General features: G+C 49.4%; 1 pseudogene; it reads right to left on the bottom strand.

Moving 5' to 3' along the window:
* Positions 1-1236: 1236 nt before the first annotated feature.
* On the bottom strand, positions 1237-1376 carry LOC123155199 (uncharacterized; annotated as a pseudogene).
* Positions 1377-21840: the final 20464 nt, after the last annotated feature.

A 21840-nucleotide genomic window follows, 5' to 3' on the forward strand; every position in this document is an offset into this window, starting at 1 on the left:
GAGCGTGAGGACATGACATGTGATGAGATATGCCAATTTTCTGAAAAAACGAGTTTAGCTTCTCGTACTCCCTTCCCCAATCAGATTGGAGAGCAAGGATTTTGCAATCAAATTGGCGCTCCATAAGAGCTTGGAAGTTCAGAAACACTTGAAACGCATCCGATCTTTTCTTAAGAAGATAGATCCATGAAAACTTGCTATAATCATCTATGAAACTCACATAGTACGTGTGTCTACCAACAGAGGAGGGGGCAGGCCCCCACACATCGGAGAAAACAAGTTGTAAAGGCTTGGTAGAAACACTGGTAGAAACTGGATAAGGTAATTGATGGCTTTTAGCCTTTTGACAAGAATCACAAATTGTCTCAACATCACGCTCTCCAACATACGGGAACTTACTTTTCTTAAGTAATCGTTCAACTAAGGAAAAAGATGCATGTCCTAAACGACCGTGCCATCGTGTTGAAGACACTTTGGTGGCACTGAAAACTTGTTTATTGAATCTTCTAATCTCTAGAATCAAAGGGTAAAGCCCACGAATGCATCTACCTCGATATAGCACCTTCTTCGTTGCCTGATCCTTGATCAAAAAGAAGTAAGGGTGAAACTCAAGAAAGACATGGTTGTCAATGGCAATGCGATGAACGAAAAGAAGACTTTTTGAAGCACTAGGGACATGCAAAAAAATTCTAAGGTGAATTTTCCGATGAGGGGTTTTAATAATTGAGTGACCAACATGACTAATTTTCATACCTTCTCCACTTGTTGTGTGGATGTGATCTTTGCCACGGTACTTGTCACGCATGGTCACCTTTTCCAGCTCACCGGTGATGTGGTTTGTGGTGCCGCTGTCGATGTACCAGTTGGTGTCGATGCCCTAGGAGCCATCAGCAGCTCCGACCACCTTCTCATCTTGGGAGGAATCATCTTCATCACCTTCAAAACGGTACCAACAGTCCTTCGCCGAGTGTCCTGGCTTGCCACAAATTTGGCACCTGATTGCATCAAGGCGTGATCTGTTGTTGGACGAGTTGTTGCGTCGGCCTCGGTTGTTGGAGGAGGAAGGCCGGCCGCCGCGTGTGTTGTTGGCGCCGCTGCTGTTGCCAGAGCCCCGACCCTTGCCATTCCGAGGTGGACCGCGGTAACGGGAGCCTCCGCCCCGGCCGCGAGTGGCAACGTTTGCCGATGACTTGAAGTCGCCTGCCGCGCCCGCTCCCTGGAAAAGAGCCACCCGCTGGTCGAAGTTGCTCATCTGCCCGAACAGCTCATCGAGGGTGACCGGGGTGGTGCGGGCGTCGAGGGCGGACACCAATGGCTGGTACTCCATGTCAAGCGCGTTGAGGATATAAGAGATTAACTCATCATCCTTCAACGGCTTGCCAGCCGCGGCGAGCTTGTCAGCGAGTCCCCGCATATATGCGAAGAAAGTGGCCCCGATTGCGTTCCCTTCTGCGCATTGGTGAGGGCGGCGCGGATGTTGTTGATGCGGGACAGCGACGTTGACGTGAACATGCTCGTCGGCGCCGTCCAGAGTTCGCATGCATGCGTGATGGAGGTGACCTGCACTAGCACCTCTTTGGACAGGTTATTGAGAAGATAACCGAGTACCTGCTGATCCTCTCGAAACCACACGGCATGGAGCGGGTTGGGGATGGTTTCCTCCTTTCCATCCTTATCCTTGCCGACGGCGAACTCGGCCGGCTCCGCCATGCTTCCATCAACGTACCCGAAGACTCCAGCTTCTCTCAGCTGCGGCGTGATCTGAGTGCGCCATAGGACATAGTTAGTGCGGGTCAGGCGCTCGGTGATCTGGCCGAAGAGAGGAGAGGAGGCGGCGGCGGCGGATCAGGCCATGGCAGGTAGCTACGGTGGAAGGAGGAGAGCTAGATGGGAAGAGTTAGGCTCTGTATACCATGTGGAGGAACGTCGTACCCATCCTGGGGCGACGGTTGCATGTTAAATAGCCAGGTCACGACCTCCTGGTATATCGTACAAAGTTGGTTCAGATTACATTCTTGGAGAGAAAGAGATAAAGGAAGTTACAACTATATGCGAATAGCTAAAGATCCTAGTCTATCTAGTTGGACTCCTTGCGCGGTGCTTATCTCCAGAAGGTTCCAAACCCTTTCACATAGGTGGATCAATATTATATTCAACAAATCTGACTGCTACACAAAGCAAACGTGCAGGATGAATAGGTTTAAATTTGAGCAATTCAGTTAATTCTGTATGGAGTTCAGATTTACTATGCTAAGATTTGAGCAAATCAGTTATAGCCTATCTGGATTTCGGATTTATTATGGCAAGATTGCGTCCTGCCAGCAAACACTATTTTGTGCATACAAGATCAACCTCATTTTCCTTACTATTGTGAATGAACTTGAATACTTATGTTAGAGCATTGCGTATGGTGGTACTGTAGTCAAATTGTGCAATCCACTACTATTGATGCCATTACCGTTGGTACATTATGTGATCAAGAGAGTTAATTTTTCGAAATTGCTCTGCATATAACATTCTATGTACGGGTTGCATCCTACACTATGATCCCACGATTCCTGATGATGTAGTGATTTGATCGTGGTTCAGCAGTGTCACACAGATATTGGATACAAATTCATCGTACTTGTAGCACTGCTCTTAATTTTTGGACGCATTTTCTTCCCTTTATAGTGAGACAATGCCACCGAGATTTTTGTGAGCTTAGAGCCCCGCTGTGCCTGGCGTGTGGGCATACAGGCTGAGCTGTGGGTTCATGGCCACCAAATTGATGCAATAAGCACCACTTCTCTCAAATGTGGCCTCTAAATCCAAGTGTGTAGCAAAAGTCATGGGCATCACTTCTCTCAAATGTGGCCTCTAAATCCAAGTGTGTAGCAAAAGTCATGGGCAGGTTGGCGTAGGTTGCTTATAGTAGTATTTATAGAATCTCATGTGCTAAAAGGGCATGGTCGAAATTATTAGAACATCCCCTCTTTATTGACATATATCTATATATTTTTAGATCATTCTAGAAAAGATCTTTCTATTTTATATTGAAATTGCTAATTCTCAGTTGCCCAAGATTTCTTTAAATTTCCAGGAGACGAAAGAGCTGTTCGATCTATTTGCGTTATGATATTCGTGCAACTAGCTGCGTGACAGAGTTGATTTATTTTTATTTTTTAGAATTGACCAAGTTGAAATATGGACAAGGTTTTTTTTTAGTAATCAAACGTGGAGAAGGTGCAAGGCATCTCTCGTCTGTGGGCTTTCTTTTTCAGGGACAGGGACACGTGGATTTGATTCAATGGGCCTTTTTCATTTGGGCTATATAGTTTTTTTCTTCTATGTTTTTCATGTTTTTTGTTGTTGGTGTTGGGAGCTCCCTCCTAAGGCACCACTTGGAGGAACGGGCGTTCATGCGGCCCTTCTCGTGGCCGGCCCATGTAAGGCAAGCGCTTGATCACTTTACCCCCCCCCCTCCCTCCCCGGTTTGCTCGAGCGCAGTTGATCGTCACTCCAGTCAACCCTTGACTTAAAAAAAGATTTCCTAAAAAACAAAAAATATCAAAAAAATTGAATTAAAAATATTCACGGATTTAAAAAAAAATGTTCACAAACTTAAAAAAAAGTTCATAAATTTGGGAAAAAAAGTTCATCAAATTTGAAAAAATATGGCAATTTAAAAAAAGGTTCATTGAATTTGAAAAAAGTTCATCAATTCTGAAAAAAGTTCATCAAATTTTAAAAATGTTCTTTGGTTTTGAAAAAATTTCATCGAATTTGAAAATGTTCATTGATTTTAAAAAAAGGTTCATTGAATTTGAAAAAAAATCATCAATTTATAGAGAAGTTCATCGAATTTGAAAAAAGGTTCATAATTTTTTAAAAATATCATCCAATTTGAAAAAAGTTCTCAAAATTTTAAAAATAAAAAGAAAAAAGAAAAAAGAAGAAAGGAATAAAAATGTTGTAACTAACCATAACGGCGTTAGTGGTCTAGTTGACTACTGTAGCTAGCACTGCCCGAGGAGGTCGTGGGTTTGAAACCAACATGTCGCCTCTTCTTTGCAGCTGTTTAAAACAGAAAGGGAAGGGGAAATGGGCCGGCCCAACGCGGTGGGGGCTGGGGGTGGTTGGTCCGTTTGCGTAAACTGAAGAAATGGGCACCTAGGAATTGTCGTTGTTATTATTGAATAGTAGTGTTGCTTCTACATAATAATGAGGGGTTGTAAGATGGTGTCCAAGATTTCATTGCATGGCAGTACGACACGAAGGGCGTCCAGTCGGTCAAGAGTGCATACAAACTCCAAGTCCAGCTTGAGAGGATGAAAACGGACGGAGGTGTGGGAGGGAGCTCACATGTTCCAGGGAATCTGAACGAGGTCAAAGATGATTCATGGAAAAGGATGTGGAAGATGTCGTGCCCCCGTAATATCTAGATGTTTGCTTGGAGACTAAAGCATGACTCTCTTGCTCTGCGGATCAATGTGGCAAGAAAGGGCATCCCCATCGCGGATACGAAGTGTCTATTCTGTGCGAGGGCCGACGAGGATAGGGCACACCTCTTTATCAAGTGTAAAGCAGCAAAGGAGGTGTGGAGGGAGCTTGCTCTCGAGGGGGAATGTCTTCAGTTGGAGAAGATCGGGTCCGTTCATGCAATCATCGACTTTCTCTGGGGGCTAGATGAGAAAAACCGGCTACATGTCCTCACTTTTTGGTGGCTCTGGTGGTCCAACAGAAACAAGCTCAGGGAAGGAAAGATGCCGCTGTCGGCCAACAATGTGGCTCGGCGTACGAGGTCCAATGTGCTCTAGTATTTGGAGATCTTCCGACAGCCCAATGCCAAACCACAATTGAACAAGTGGCGGCCACCAATGGGAGTAGACTACAAAATCAATGTGGACATCTCCTTTATTCCAGGCCAAAACCATGCTGGATGGGGTGTCGCTGTGAGAACGGCTGATGGAACACTTGTGCACGCCCGGGCTGGCAGACAGGAGCATATCACAGACGCTTTCGCCGCGAAGGCAATAGCCATGTCGCATGCTATCAACACTGCGGCAGACCTGGGCATTGTTCGTGTCGAGCTGGAGATGGATTCACAAGCGCTGGCTGAAGCACTAGACATGCAACGGGTTGACTCCTCAGCGTATGCAACTGTCATTGAGGACATGAAGTACCAACTGAAACTCTGGTTTTCCAAGTTCACTATTCATGTTTGTAGGCGTAATGCGAATTTTGTAGCTCATGAACTTGTCAATATTGGCCGTGTGTGTGACCCCAACCATTTTATGGACTGGGAGTCTGATGTACCCGCCCAGGTGGGCGTTTGTGTCTTGGGCGATCTGCCTAAGCTCAGTTAAGTAATAAAGCATTGCTTTGCTCTAAAATAATGAGGGGTTGTATGCTTTAGTAGGGTAGACATCACTGTAAAAATGTCTCTGTCCTTTGGGCATGCGCATGAGAGATCAAGTACAGAGCAATCACATACATATATGAATAAACTTTTTTAGATGGACATACATAAATAACATGCACCTAAGGTGAAACACATTTTATTTTTTTGGTTTAAAATCGGAACGTACTTGGTAAGATATATGGCCCAACATAAGGTTGATATCCCCAATTCGTGCAAAAAATATTTGTCAATACCTGACAACCAATTGTGAAACGTATTACACACACCACAAGGGTAAAGTTCTGAGGCTACTTGAACTACGAACAAACATACACTAAAAAAGGGTGTTTAAGATTCGTCATGTTAGCAAAAGACACAAGTCTTGCCACCTTGCTAATTGTGATGCGTTAGGTTATTTCTAGAGATCACACCACTGTTTTAAAACTAGAGGAATATCTTCACTCAAAAAGATAGTTTGAGCTTCCATAAGTTTTTGTTATCAATAGGGCAATCGCCTCATAAAATGGCTTGATAGAAAATCTGCCGTTTCCATTGATTTTTGTTTAATTTTGTTTCATTTGGTAGCTGAATGGCTCAAATCATGTGAGCAATTCACTCCATGCTGCAAAGCGAAACCTAATAGATCCCTACAAAAATAAATATCAGGATTTGTCGGATTTCGGGTTCCGGCAGACCCTTAAGGTTCAAACAGTGGGGTGCGCGCGGAGATCTCTCCCCTACCGATCTACGTCCAATCTCCTCGCGTGATCTAAGCTGGAAACAACGAACAACACAAGGGACACGAGGTTTATACTGGTTCGGGCCACCGTTGTGGTGTAATACCCTACTCTAGTGTGTGGTGTGATGGATTGCCTCACGGGCTGATGATGAACAGTACAAGGGAAGAACAGCCTCGCGAGAGGTGTTCTTGAGCTGGTGCGATGAACTGCTTGGATGAGTTCAGTCACCTCTCTCTCTCTCTCTCTCTGCTAGGGCTCTATCAGATCCCTAGATGTCTCTGCTCTTGGGTGTCCCCATTTCTCGATGTCTCTATCGGTCATCCTCTACCCTGTGGTGGCTAGCTCTATTTATAGAGGCCCTGGACCTCTCCCCAAATAATGAGCGGGAAGGGCGCCAACAATTGGCCATTTTGAAGGGAACATCTAGTACAAGTTATCCTGACCAAAGGTGGCCTTCGGCTGCCAAAAGTACTGGCGATGACGCCGTCTTAGGCTCTACGGTGACCTCCATCCTGCCGCTCTGCTGGTCTTGGTCTCGTTGCACCGGAATGGCAACCTTTGCCCGATGCCTTGGCTTGTGCTTGCCCCCTTTGCACCGAAGGGAAAACAAGGACGCTGCGCAGGCCGGCGCCCGCCTGGCGCCTGCCTAGTCTCGATCGTCATGGCTTGCGTCACGGGCTCCTCGCGAGGTACCCCTGCCTTGATCTCTCCGCCTCCTCGCGAGCCTGCCTGATGAGGCTGCCTCTGAGGAAGCTTTCTGTCGTCCGCCTCGCGAGGCTTGGACCCTCGCGAGGGTCTTGAGCTTGAGCTGATGAAGATGGGCCGTGCTGGGCCCCCACTCGAGCCACGCCGCAGGCCGCAGGCAGGCAAGTCTGGGGACCCCCGTTCCCAGAACGCCGACAGTAGCCCCCGGGCCCAAGGCGCGCTCCGGCTTGGCCTAGCAGGGAAGCGAAGAGGCAAGCGCGAAGCACCGTGGGCCCCAATAGCCGGCGGCCTTGGGCACCGCGTGGCGATTGATTGGTCGTGGGCGTCTGCGCTTCCCACGACGCTTCGGCACTGTCCATCTAACAAAGAGGTGCCCGGGCTAGACTTACCTGCTTTGTTCTTGTTCGCCTCGCCCTAAATCCCCTTTCTCGCTCTCCTCCTTCTTGCTCCCGAAATCCTCCAGATCTGTCTCAATCCTCCTCATCCGGCACACCATGGCGCCTCGCAAGTCCCCGACCGATGCCTGGTACTCGCCGGCTATGGATTCCCCGAATCTGCCGGAGAAGAACCTCGCCCTCACGCGCCTGATGACGGTGGCGCAGGGCAGCAAGGGGGCGAGTGCGCTCAAGGCCGGCTCCGACCAGCCTGAAGGCAAGGGGAGCACCTTCTATCTGCTCTTTGTGAGCGCCATCGTCGCCGGTCTGGTGCCTCCTTTCTCTGAGTTCTTCTTTGTTGTTCTCCGCCAGTACAACTTGCAGGCTCTACATCTCCACCCCAACTCTGTTCTTCTCCTGGCAATTTTTGCTTACTAGTGCGAGGCTCATGTCGGGGTAAAGCCCTTGGTGGCCCTGTTGCGCCACTATTTTTCCCTCCGGGTTTCTGGTGGACATATCTCCGCATGTGCGAGCTTCATCGCATACTCCAATTCCAATGCTATCTCAAAGCCTGGGAAGAGAATCGAAGGCTTCTGGAGAAAGTGGGTCATGGTGGACGTCGGGCGCCTCCACCCCCGTATGGTGTTGCCTACGGGGCAGCCCAAGGCTGTCGACGCGTGGTCCCGCGCGGAGTTCGTCGACCCCCGTGCGAAGGCGGCGCTGAAGAGGATGAACGCGGACCTGAGGCAAGCAACTTGGGGGCGGCGAAGCTGACCGGGGCCACGCTCCTGAGGGAGTTCTTGGAGCACCGGGTGGCTCCACTCCAGGAGCACTCGCTCCCGTTGTGGAGGCTTGGGGAAGCGGACGCCGCCTTGCGCCTAAGCTCTGAGGCCCTGATCGACGAGAGTCTGGTCGCGGCCCTCCATTCCTTGGTTGGGGGAGACGTGGCGAAGCCGGTGGGCGCCCCTGTCCCCCTGTTCCTTCGTGATGACTGGGAGCAGGTGGTGAATGCCATGCCCACCTTCAATGGTGAGGGGCTGGTGCCCGCGGAAGCTCCTGGGGGTCTTGCAGCGCTGGCGATGGTGAACGTGTCCTCCGACAGCTCCAACGAGAGTGAGGAGGAAGAAGAGGCGGAGAAGGAAGAGTCTGACTCTGAGGCGACTGGCGAGGGGTCGAGGGAGTCTTTCCCTTGGTGAAGGTCCCAGGCCCTCCGCTCCATGCCGGACGACGACGAGGCCGGCGCCAGGCGAGGAGGGGAGGACTCCCCCTTTGTCACAAGGAAGGGCAGGTCGGGGCTGGTTCCCCCAGGGTCTGTTCTGGTCCCTAGGCGGTTTGAGGCCAGCTCCATCCCTCCTGACGTGCCCTCTGCTTCCGGGCCTCCCAAGGCTGACCCCAGCTGCAGGCTCTCGGACTTCATGTTTGGCCGGAGGTTGCTTGGGTCCGCGAGCGACGACCAGTAAGTGCTCGATTCATGCTTTGCTTGGTTTCTGCCGCCGATACTTGACGTCCATATTCTTTTGTCAGGTCGGCACCTGCGGCGAAGAGGTTGAAAGGGGCTTCTGCGGCCCTGCTTGGGGCGAGTCCACCTGCTAGGGTGGCGCCTTCGTCTGCTGAGGGGAAAGACGGCGAGGCTCGCGCCTCCCCGGTCCGATCGTCTTCGCGAGGCCGACCGGGACGCCTTGGCGAGGAGTCAGCCCCTGTGGCCCCGCTGACCCTGGAGTCGACTGCGCTCGATGCTGCAGCCGGGGCAACCAAGGCCCGGGGTTCCTTCCTGCCAAACCGTGATCGCGCTGCCGTCCTCTTCGCCCGCTCTGCCGGTTCTCGCTTCTTCTGTTCCCTCTTCCGCCGTCTTAGACCAGGTCGCCAGTGAACTGAGCCAGCTGCAGGAGGATCTTCTGAGCGTGGACCCTCGCCTAGCGGCCGGGCGCCTGGAGCTAGCTTCTGGCTGGGCCCGTTCCGCTGCCTCCATCCGAACAGCGCTGAGCCAGGCTGTGGAGGCCTCCGATGGGGAGAAGCAGGCCACCAACCAAGCCAAGGCCGCTCGCAACACTGCCCTGGGCGACGCTGCGGCTGCCAAGGCTCGCTGCGAGGTGCTGGAGACCGAGCTGCAAGGCCTGCGCGACGAGCTCGCCAAGGAGGTCCACGACCGCCAAGAGAAAGAGAAGGAGATGAAGGCTCGGGAGGCTACCATCAAGGACCTGGATGCCAAGCTTGATGACCGCCACGGCAAATTGGAGATGCTAGAGCGGTCGCTGAAGGCGGAGAGGATCGAGCTAGACGCCAAGGCGAGGTCCTGGCGGAGGATCGGGTGGCCTTCGCGGAGATGGAGGAGAAGGCTCGTGCCGTGCTGAAGACGCTTTACGAGAGCGGATTGGAGGAGCCGTTGGCCGGTGCGGAGGACGGCCCCGCCAAGCTGCTTCCCTTCCTGGTTCATGCGCTTGAAGATGTCATAGACGGCCTTGGCCCCATGGCCGAGGCCGAGGCACGTGCCCTGTCTTCTGCGACGCTGACACATGTCCTCAGCCACGTCTACCTGCGTGACCCCGACGTCGACTTCGACAGCCTACTAGAACCCGTGAGCGACGACCTTGTCGCTGCTGCCGCTAAGGCCGTGAAAGGCTGAGCCGAAGCTTTGCTGGGGAGGTTCCGCGCCTTCAGCGTCTTGCCCGGGCACGGTGCCGCCAGCTCCGCGGCCCCGGGAGGCGGAGTCGTCCAGCGTGACTCCACCACAGGCAGCAGCGCCACTGGAGAGTGATCCCTTCGCGGCTTCTGTCCTGTTTTTATTCCTGTAACACGCACCATGCCTCGCGGAGGCATTTAAACTTGTTGTTTGGCATCATGAAACGATCTATGGCTTGTAATATTTGCTTTGAATTTCCTGGAATTTGCATATTTCTCCCCTACTTGCTCGCGCTCTACGTCGGCAGGGCCCGGCACCGTGCATACCTCACCCAGCGTTAGCCCCGACCAGAAATCAGGACGGGACTAAGGAGCGAGGGGCTACGTGGCAAGTTAGGCTCCTGAGTCGCGATGCTCAGGAGTCCCCCCTGACGCGCAAGCAACAAGTAGGAAAGGGGGGAAACGAGGAGTGGATTAGTCATTCTGCGTCGGCAGGGCCCGGCCCCGCGCATACCTCACCCAGTGTTAGCCCCGACTAGAAACCAGGACGGGACTAAGGAGTGAGGGGCTACGGGGCAAGTTAGGCTCCTGAGTCGCGATGCTCAGGAGTCCCCCTTGACGTTCAAACGGGTTTCCATACCTTGGCTACGCTCGGTGAGGGGCGCATGATGACCAGGTCCGAGGGACCTGGCTGGGTGGCGTGCGCTCGGGCGAGGCCCGGGCATAGCCCCCGTGTCCAGCCCCCTCACGCGGAGCTCCCGAGGGGAGGCGTTGCGATGGTGCCGGACACTGAGCTCCGGGCTCCCTGAGGTTGGTACAGCCGTAGGCCGCCCTCAGTTGTTTATCACCAGCGCGGAGCATGGCGCTTCCGTATGTGTACAGGCATAGCCGCTCCTCGGCAGTGTCGTCAGCCAGCGCGGAGCATGGTGCTTCCACTGGTACGTGGGAGGGGGCTCCCCTCCAGGAGGAGCCCCCGGGGCGTGTACAGCCCCGCCCTGACACGTGGCCGGCACGGTAGGGCTAGGAGAGGTGTATCTGGGCACTCGTGAGCCAGCGCGGGACTCACGAGGCCCTACCTCGAGGCGGGTTGCACCTGGCTCTGGGCCTTTATCAATGGTGTGTTCCTGCAGGGTGGTTAGAATGCAAATGCTCTACGTCCTCAGGTCCCGACCCTCGAACTAGATCAGCTGCCGCTGGTATGACAGGTCGTGATGCCATGGGTCAAGGCCATGGGGTGAGGGCTGAAGAGCCAGTAGGAGCCCATGAGTCGTGATGCTCAGGTACCCCCCCCTTTTAACGTGCAAGCTCTTTGCATGAAAGCGGAGAAGTCTGCGATAAGCAGCAGGTGACAATTAAGCGCGAAAGAGCAAATTCATTTTAAGTAGACGCGGAGAAGAAAACGCCGTTGGGCCAGGCCCGAGCAGCTCGAGGATGATGCAGCCCAAGGGGCGCCCCCAACAAGGTAAGTAAAGGGCATAAGCAAAACGGATACATGCCGCAGGGACGGACCCACGCGACCTGGGAATGATGCGGCCCTGTGGGCGCTCCCAGCTAAAAACGGAACTTAGAAAGCTGTCACCTGGTGCCGTTGAAGATGAAGTGATGCTGAAGAAGTGGGTGATGCATGATGATGACGTCGACCCTCACGAGCCCCCAGGCCCAGGAGTCTCGGGAGGCTGCGGGGGCGCATGTGGGTTTCCGAGGGCCATCTCCATCTCCGCCAGGACCACACGATGCCCGACCTCCTGGGCCTCCAGAATGCTCCTCAGCAGGCGCTGATGAGCGGCGACCGTGTTCGGCAGGCCGGAAGGCATGCGGACATAGCTGTGAGGTGGACCCTCACAACGCCCCACGCGCGAAGGCCAGAGGCACTCCTGAGACGCGGCTCGGTTGAGCCCTGGCACGTCGATGCAGACGCGCAGCCCACCATCCTCGCCTGGATGTGAGGCCACGGTGGGCAAGCGGCGGCTGCCGCGCATGACTCTCGACTCCTGTAGCTCATGGGTGTTTCTTGCGATGAACTCCTGAGGGTTTGGTCTTCCTTGCCTTGTACCTTCCTGAGGGAAACGTGCCTGGAAGCACCCCTCCAAGTGGTGCCCGAGCGCCACCTCGCGACCTTGGCAAAGTCGGTGGATCTCCAAGAAAGAGCCTCCGAGCCCTGCCTGAGGAGGGCGCCGGGCGCGCCTTCCTATGCGAGAGAGGGTGACGCTCCCTGATTGGGCGCACATCTTGACGCAACACCTCCGGAGGCGACTGCCTCCATATGGCTTGGGCCAGGCGAAACCTTCTTCTTCTTAAGGGTCGCCTCGGGAAGTCTTCCGTTCCCGTGGTCCGGGTCTTCGATTGCTGCGGCTTGGAACGCACGCTCAAGTGAACACATGGCGTCCCTTTCTTCACAGGGTACGGTGATGACTCCAGCGCTTCTTGGCATCTTGAGGACATTGTATCCATGGTGAGTCACTGCCATGAACTTGGCCAGGGCTGGGTACCCGAGGATGGCGTTGTATGGCAGACAGATGTGGGCAACGTCGAAGTCGACGAGCTCGGTGCGGTAGTTGTTGCGCTGCCCGAAAGTGACTGGAAGGCGAACCTGCCCTATTGGAACAGTGAAACCATCAGTGACTCCTAAGAAGGGCTTGGTCAGCTGAATTTGATCGTACGACACATGGAGATTTTCGAATGTCTCGACGGACAGGACGTTGAGTCCTGTGATACGTCTCCAACGTATCTATAATTTTTGATTGCTCCATGCTATATTATCTACAGTTTTGGACTATATTGGGCTTTATTTTCCACTTTTATATTATTTTTGGGACTAAACTATTAACCGGAGGCCCAGCCTAGAATTGTTGTTTTTTGCCTATTTCAGTGTTTCGGAGAAACAGAATATCAAACGGAGTCCAAACGGAATAAAATCTTCGGGAACGTCATTTTCTCACCGAACGTGATCCAGGAGACTTGGACCCTACTCTAGGGGGTCAAAGAGGAGGTCCCGAGGGTGGGGGCGCCCCCCTAGGGCGCGCCCCCTGCCTCGTGGGCCCCTTGGTGCTCCACCGACGTACTCCTTTCTCCTATATATACACATGTACCCCCAAACGATCAGAATAGGAGCCAAAAAACCCAATTCCACCGTCGCAACTTTCTATATCCACGAGATCCCATCTTGGGGCCTGTTCCGGAGCTCCGCCGAAAGAGGGCCGTCATCACGGAGGGCTTCTACATCATCATAGCCTCTCCGATGAAGTGTGAGTAGTTTACCTCAGACCTTCAGGTCCATAGTTAGTAGCTAGATGGCTTCTTCTCTCTCTTTGAATCTCAATACAAAGTTCTCCCCTCTCTTGTGGAGATCTATTCGATGTAATCTTCTTTTTGCGGTGTGTTTGTTGAGACCGATGAATTGTGGGTTTATGATCAAGTCTATCTATGAATAATATTTGAATCTTCTCTAAATTCTTTTATGTATGATTGGTTATCTTTGCAAGTCTCTTTGAATTATCCGTTTGGTTTGGCCAACTAGATTGGTAGTTCTTGCCATGGGAGAAGTGCTTAGCTTTGGGTTCGATCTTGCGGTGTCCTTACCCAGAGACAGAAGGGACAGCAAGGCACGTATTGCATCGTTGCCATCGAGGATAACAAGATGGGGTTTATTTCATATTGCATGAATTTATCTCTCTACATCATGTCATCTTGCTTAAGGCGTTACTCTGTTTTTAACTTAATACTCTAGATGCATGCTGGATAGCGGTCGATGAGTGGAGTAATAGTAGTAGATGCAGAATCATTTCGATCTACTTGTCACGGGCGTGATGCCTATATACATGATCATGCCTAGATATTCTCATAACTATGCTCAATTCTGTCAATTGCTCAACAGTAATTTGTTCACCCACCGTAGAATACTTATGCTCTTGAGAGAATCCACTAGTGAAACCTATGGCCCCTGGGTCTATTCTCATCATATCAATCTCCATCACTTTAATCTTGCTTTGCTTTTTTACTTTGCTTTTACTTTTTACTTTGCATCTTTATACCAAAATTATCAAAAATATTATATCTATCAGATCTCACTCTCGTAAGTGACCGTGAAGGGATTGACAACCCCTAATCGCGTTGGTTGCGAGTAGCTATCGCTTTGTGCAGATATGAGGGACTTGAGCGTGGCCTCCTACTGGATTGATACCTTGGTTCTCAAAAACTGAGGGAAATACTTACGCTACTCTGCTGCATCATCCCTTCCTCTTCGGGGAAAACCAACGCAAGCTCAAGACGTAGCAAGAAGGATTTCTGGCGCCATTGCGGGGGAGTCTACGCAAAAAGTCAACATACCAAGTACCCATCACAATCCCTATCTCTCGCATTACATTATTTGCCATTTGCCTCTCGTTTTCCTCTCCCCCCAATTCACCCTTGCCGTTTTATTCGCCCTCTTTCTCTATCCTCCCTCTCTATTTGCCTCTTTTTCCCCGCTTGCCTTTTTGTTTGCTCGTGTGTTAGATTACTTGTTTGTCGTTATGGCTCAACCAAGATTCGGTGATCTTCACCTTAAAAGGTTAGAGGAGATCGAAACAATGTTACGAAATTTATGGTTTTACAATTTGAGCATTATAATTTCTTTAGAAACGAGCTTAAAGAACAAAAAAGTTTTATGAGTTATATGAATAAAGAGCTTGATGATATGTCTAAAGAATTTGATGGCATAAGATCCCTAATTGCTCGTCAAGAAAAGATGACTGCTGAATTTTCGGATATGCAAGCCACCTTAGTTAATAAGATGGCTGCTAAACCGAATTCCTATGAAAATCAAGATGAAGATCTAAAAGTTATTGATGTGTCCCCTATAAAATCTTTATTTTGCAATATGAATCTTGATGAAACTGAATATGATCTTCCTTTACCTAGAAGGCGTTCTAAAAGTCGGAGTATTTAGATCTTAATGATGAAATTGATGAAAGTGGGATTGAAAGAAATAAAAATCTAGATGTTGCTAAACCCACTATATTGGATTTCAAGGAATTTAACTATGAAAGTTGCTCTTTAATTGATTGTATTTCCTTGTTGCAATCCGTGCTAAATTCTCCACATGCTTATAGTCAAAATAAAGCCTTCACCGAACATATTGTTGATGCCTTGATGCAATCTTATGAAGAAAAACTTGAGTTGAAAGTTTATATCCCTAGAAAACTCTATGATGAGTGGGAACCAACTATTAAAATTAAAATTAAAGATCATGAGTTTTATGCTTTGTGTGATTTGGGTGCTAGTGTCTCTACTATTCCCAAGACTTTGTGTGATTTGCTAGATTTCTGTAATTTTGATTATTGCTCTCTAAACTTGCATCTTGCGGATTCCACTATTAAGAAACCTATGTGAAGGATTAATGATGTTCTTATTGTTGAAAATAGGAATTATGTGCCCGTAGATTTCATTGTTCTTGATATAGATTGCAACCCTTCTTGCCCTATTATTCTTGGTAGACCTTTCCTTAGAACGGTTGGTGCGATTATTGATATAAAGGAAGGGAATATTAGATTTCAATTCCCATTAAAAAAGGGCATGGAAAACTTTCCTTGTAAGAAAATAAAATTACCATATGAAACTATCATGAGAGCCACTTATGGATTGCCTACCAAAGATGGCAATACCTAGATCTATCCTCGCTTTTAAGCCTAGCTAGGGGCGTTAAACGATAGCGCTTGTTTGGAGGCAACCCAATTTTATTTTTATTCCTTACTTTTTGCTCCTTCTTAGTAATAAATAAATTATTTAGCCTCTGTTTTGGTTGTGTTTTTTGTGTTTAATTAGTTTTTGTGCCAAGTAGAACCGTTGGGAAGACTTGGGGAAAGTGTTGTTGAACTTGCTGTAAAAAATAGAAACTTTAGCGCTCACGATAACTACTGTCATTTTTATTTGAAGAGTGCTATTTAGTTAATTATTTTTGCAGATGATTAATAGATAAATTCCTCACGTCCAACAATTTATTTTAGAATTTTTGGGGTTCCAGATCTTGCGCTAGCTACAGATTACTACTGACTATTCTGTTTTTCATAGATTCTGTTTTTCGTGTGTTGTTTGCTTATTTTGATGAATCTATGGCTAGTAAAATAGTTTATAATCCATAGAGAAGTTGGAATATAGTAGGTTTAACACCAACATAAATAAATAATGAGTTCATTACAATACCTTGAAGTGGTCTTTTGTTTTCTTTCGCTAACGGAGCTCACGAGTTTTCTATTTTGAGTTTTGTGTTGTGAAGTTTTCAAGTTTTGGGTGAATTCTTTTGATGGATCATGGAACAAGGAGTGGCAATAGCCTAAGATTGGGTATGCCCATGGCACCCCCAAGATAATCCAAGGACACCAAAAAGTCAAAGCTTGGGGATGCCCCGGAAGGCATCCCCTCTTTCGTCCACTTCCATCAGTAATTTACTTGGAGCTATATTTTTATTCACCAACATGATATGTGTTTTTCTTGGAGCGTCTTGTATTATTTATGTCTTTGTGTTTTAGTATTCCACAATCATCCTTGCTGTACACACCTTTTGAGAGAGCCATACATGAATTAAAATTTGATAGAATATTCTATGTGCTTCACTTATATCTTTTGAGCTAAGTAATTTTGCTCTATGCGCTTCACTTATATCTTTTGAGCTAAGTAGTTTTGCTCTATGTGCTTCACTTATATCTTTTGAGTGTTATAATTTTGCTCTATGTGCTTCACTTAGATCTTTTAGAGCATGGTGGTGGATTTGTTTTAAAGAAACTATTGATCTCTCATGCTTCACTTAAATTATTTTGAGAGTCTCTTAATAGCATGGTAATTTGCTTAATAATAATATGCTTGGTATTCAAGATTTGTGAAACTTTCTTTTGAGTGTGTTGAATACTAAGAAAATATTGAGCATGATAATTGTTTTAAGATATGGAGGTGATAATATTAAAGTCATGCTAGTTGAGTACTTGTGAATTTAAAGAATACTTGTGTTAAAGTTTGTGATTCCCGTAGCATGCACGTATGGTGAATCGTTATGTGACGAAGTCGGAGCATGATTTGTTTATTGATTGTCTTCCTTATGAGTGTCGGTCGGGGACGAGTGATGGTTTTTTCCTACCAATCTATCCCCCTAGGAGCATGCGCGTAATACTTTGCTTTGATAACTTCTAGATTTTTGCAATAAGTATATGAGTTCTTTATGACTAATGTTGAGTCCATGGATTATACGCACTCTCACCCTTCCACCTTTGCTAGCCTCTCTAATACCGTGCACCTTTCGCTGGTATCATACACCTACCATATACCTTCCTCAAAACAGCCACCATACCTACCTATTATGGCATTTCCATAGCCATTCCGAGATATATTGCCATGCAACTTTTCACCATCTAGTTCTTCATGACACACTCATCATTGTCATATTGCTTAGCATGATCATGTAGTTGACATAGTATTTGTGGCAAAGCCACCGTTCATAATTTCTTCATACTTGTCACTCTTGATTCATTGCATATCCCGGTACACCGCCGGAGGCATCCATATAGAGTCATACTTTGTTTTAGAATCGAGTTGTAATCATTGAGTTGTAAATAAATAAAAGTGTGATGATGATCATTCAATAGAGCATTGTCCCAATAAAAATAAAATAAAATAAAAGAGAAAGGCCAAAGAAAAAAAGAAGGCCCAAAAAAAATAAAAAATAAAAAGGGCCAATGCTACTATCCTTTTTCCACACTTGTGCTTCAAAGTAGCACCATGACATAGAGTCTCATATATTGTGCTTCAAAGTAGCACCTTGTTCTTCATATAGAGAGTCTCATATGTTGTCACTTTCATATACTAGTGGTAATTTTACATTATAGAACTTGGCTTGTATATTCGAATGATGGGCTTCCTCAAAATTGCCCTAGGTCTTCGTGAGCAAGCAAGTTGGATGCACACCCACTTAGTTTCTTTTGTTGAGCTTTCATACATTTATAGCTCTAGCGCATCCGTTGCATGGCAATCCCTACACACTCACATTGATATCTATTGATGGGCATCTCCATAGCCCGTTGATACGCCTAGTTGATGTGAGACTATCTTCCCCTCCTTTTTGTCTTCTCCACAACCACCATTCTATTCCACCTATAGTGCTATATCCATGGCTCACGCTCAAGTATTGCGTGAAGATTGAAAAAGTTTTGAAAAAGTTAGAGTATGAAACAATTGCTTGGCTTGTCATCGGGGTTGTGCATGATTTAAATACTTTGTGTGGTGAAGATGGAGCATAGCCAGACTATATGATTTTTTAGGGATAACTTTCTTTGGCCATATTATTTTGAGAAGACATAATTGCTTGGTTAGTATGCTTGAAGTATTATTATTTTTATGTCAATATAAACTTTTGTCTTGAATCTTTCTAATCTGAATATTCATACCACAATTAAAAAGATTTGCATTGAAATTATGCCAAGTAGCACTCCGCATCAAAAATTCTCTTTTTATCATTTACCTACTCGAGGACGAGCAGGAATTAAGCTTGGGGATGCCTGATATGTCTCCAACGTATCTATAATTTTTGATTGCTCCATGCTATATTATCTACTGTTTTGGACTATATTGGGTTTTATTTTCCACTTTTATATTATTTTTAGGACTAACCTATTAACCGGAGGCCCAGCCCAGAATTGCTGTTTTTTCCCATTTCAGTGTTTCGGACAAACAGAATATCAAATGGAGTCCAAACAGAATAAAATCTTCGGGAACGTGATTTTCTCACCGAACGTGATCCAGGAGACTGGATCCTACTCCAGGGGGTCAAAGAGGAGGCCGCGAGGGTGGGGGGCACCCCCCAGGGCGCGCCCCTGCCTCGTGGGCCCCTCGGTGCTCCACCGACATACTCCTTCCTCCTATATATACACACGTACCCCCAAACGATCAGAACATGAGCCAAAAACCTAATCCCACCGCCGCAACTTTCTGTATCCATGAGATCCCATCTTGGGGCCTGTTCCAGAGCTCCACCGGAAGAGGGCCGTCATCACGGAGGGCTTCTACATCATCATAGCCTCTTCAATGAAGTGTGAGTAGTTTACCTCAGACATTCGGGTCCATAGTTAGTAGCTAGATGGCTTCTTCTCTCTCTTTGAATCTCAATACAAAGTTCTCCCCCTCTCTTGTGGAGATCTATTCGATGTAATCTTCTTTTTGCGGTGTGTTTGTTGAGACCGATGAATTGTGGGTTTATGATCAAGTCTATCTATGAATAATATTTGAATCTTCTCTGAATTCTTTTATGTATGATTGGTTATCTTTGCAAGTCTCTTCGAATTATCCGTTTGGTTTGGCCAACTAGATCGGTAGTTCTTGCCATGGGAGAAGTGCTTAGCTTTGGGTTCGATCTTGCAGTGTCCTTACCCAGTGACAGAAGGGGCAGCAAGGCACGTATTGCATCGTTGCCATCGAGGATTACAAGATGGGGTTTATTTCATATTGCATGAATTTATCTCTCTACATCATGTCATATTGCTTAAGGCGTTACTCTGTTTTTAACTTAATACTCTAGATGCATGTTGGATAGCGGTCGATGAGTGGAGTAATAGTAGTAGATGCAGAATCGTTTCGATCTACTTGTCACGGACGTGATGCCTATATACATGATCATGCCTAGATATTCTCATAATTATGCTCAATTCTGTCAATTGCTCAACAGTAATTTGTTCACCCACCATAGAATACTTATGCTCTTGAGAGAAGCCACTAGTGAAACCTATGGCCCCCGGGTCTATTCTCATCATATCAATCTCCATCACTTTAATATTGCTTTGCTTTTTACTTTGCTTTTACTTTTTACTTTGCATCTTTATACCAAAAATACCAAAAATATTATATCTATCAGATCTCACTCTCGTAAATGACCGTGAAGGGATTGACAACCCCTAATCGCGTTGGTTGTGAGTAGCTATCGCTTTGTGCAGGTACGAGGGACTTGAGCGTGGCCTCCTACTGGATTGATACCTTGGTTCTCAAAAATTGAGGGAAATACTTACGCTACTCTGCTGCATCATCTCTTCCTCTTCGGGGAAAACCAACGCAAGCTCAAGACGTAGCATCCTGCTTTGCCGTCAATGAGGGTCCTGGTGACCTGCACGTTGCTGATGACTGGGGAGCAAAGCATCTAGAGGACTCCGGCCGTTGCCGTGCACTTGAGCTGATCCGCTGAGCTGAACGTGATAGCGCACGCAGACCACCTGAGAGGGTGCATGGCCTCAAGCTTGGAGAGGACTGCATTCACCTCGCAAGAAAACTGCTTGAAGATGCGCTGTGAGGCTGGGGCCTGCGCTCCACCCAAGATGCAAGCGATTGCGCGCGGCTCTTGGAAGCCCCCAGCTCCCTCGCCTTGATGTTGGTCTTTGTTCCTCCTTGGCAGTGGCGGCAGAGGAGGAATGCCTGCGTTGCCATGCGGGCGATCCTCACGAGGCTGGTCCTGCCAGCGATCCTCGCGAGGTCGGTCACGCCACCCTTGGCGAGGGCCACGGTCTTCCCATCGTCCGCCACCTCTTCCTCCTCCTCGGCCATAGCCCCTGTCATTGCGCTCGGGGCGTCGGCCGACACGTCCATCTCTCACGGCCCTGAGGTCTTGACATTCATTGGTGTTGTGGGTGTGGAGGTCGTGGTACACGCAGTACCAGCTGCCCTTGGATGACTCAGGCTGATTCCTGCCTCGCTTGGTGTCCGGTTCCGCTGCAAGCACGGCAGCCCCCTTGCGCTTCACGTCCTTGGCCTTGGGCTTCTTCTCTTCTGGGTCGGCAGCCGGGAGTTCGAGGAGGGAAAGGTGCCCTTCCTCAGCCCTGGTGCACTTGGTTTCCAAGTTGAACAGCTCCAGGGATGTGCACAGGTCTTCATGGATTGCTGGCTCCTCCTTCATCTTGATGTCGCGTACGCCATCGGAGAAGGCCGAGATGATGGCTTCTTCAGTCACCTTGGGGATCTTGAGGCGGGCGTTGTTGAAGCGCTGGATGTATTTCTGCAGGGTTTCCCCTTGCTGCTGCTTGATGCGACGCGAATCGCTCACGGCTGGGGGCCGGTCGCAAGTGCCCTGAAAGTTGGCGATGAAGCGAGTGCGCATCTCGCCCCAGGAGGAGATCATGCCAGGAGCCAGGTTCAGGAGCCAGGTGCGGGCCCCGTCCTTGAGCGCCATGGGAAACCAGTTCGCCATGACCCTTTCATCTTCGTTGGCGGCTTCGATGCATAGCTCGTAGAGCTGTAGGAACTCCGCGGGGTCTGCCGTGCCATCGTAGCGAGGGGGCAGGTCAGGCTTGAACTTGCCTGGCCATGCGACACCGCGTAGCTCGGGGGTGAGGGCACGGCAGCCTGCTGTGGCCACCGGTGCCTTTTGCTGGTGTTGGGCTTGTTCCTGGGGATTACCGCGCGCCGCCGCTTAGAGCAGCGCGGGGTCTTGGCGTGAAGGTGCAGGGACGTGATCTTGGCGCGCCGGCGCTGGGAGCACGCGAGCACCTTCTTGGGGACGAGGGATCTCTTGGCAGCTCCTTTCTTGCTGCGCAGGCGCCGGACGCGGAGGGTCTCGCCCTGGGGCTGCGCGCCTTGGAGCCAGGACGCCTTCTTGGGGAGGAGGTGGCGGAGGCACCTCCTGATCCTCACCTCCTGCGCGGAATGGTGGGCGAGGCAGCGAGAGGGACGACAAGGGGGAGCCCCCTGCGGCGCTGACGAGCTCGGTGATGCGGGCGAGCCAGTCCTCGTAGAGATCGTCGACGGGGCGGTAGTGCAAGAGCTCTCTTGCTAGGAGCAGCGCGGCGTGCGCGTCCGTGGGGGCGCGATGGGCGTGGGACGACGGAGCGGCTGGAGTTAGCGACGGTGTGGCGGTGCGGCCCTCCCGCCGTACCGAAGGATGCTGGGACGAGGCCTGCTGCTCGTTTCCCGCCGGGCCGGTGGCGGCGTTGGCGGTAGGCGACGGGGAACGACGAGGGCGTCCGCCGACGGGCATCATCTGGGCGACGCGGGTGGGGAGAGCAGCTCGGCGCTCGGC

Source organism: Triticum aestivum, chromosome 7A (assembly GCF_018294505.1).
Source record: "Triticum aestivum cultivar Chinese Spring chromosome 7A, IWGSC CS RefSeq v2.1, whole genome shotgun sequence".
Lineage (NCBI taxonomy): Eukaryota > Viridiplantae > Streptophyta > Magnoliopsida > Poales > Poaceae > Triticum > Triticum aestivum.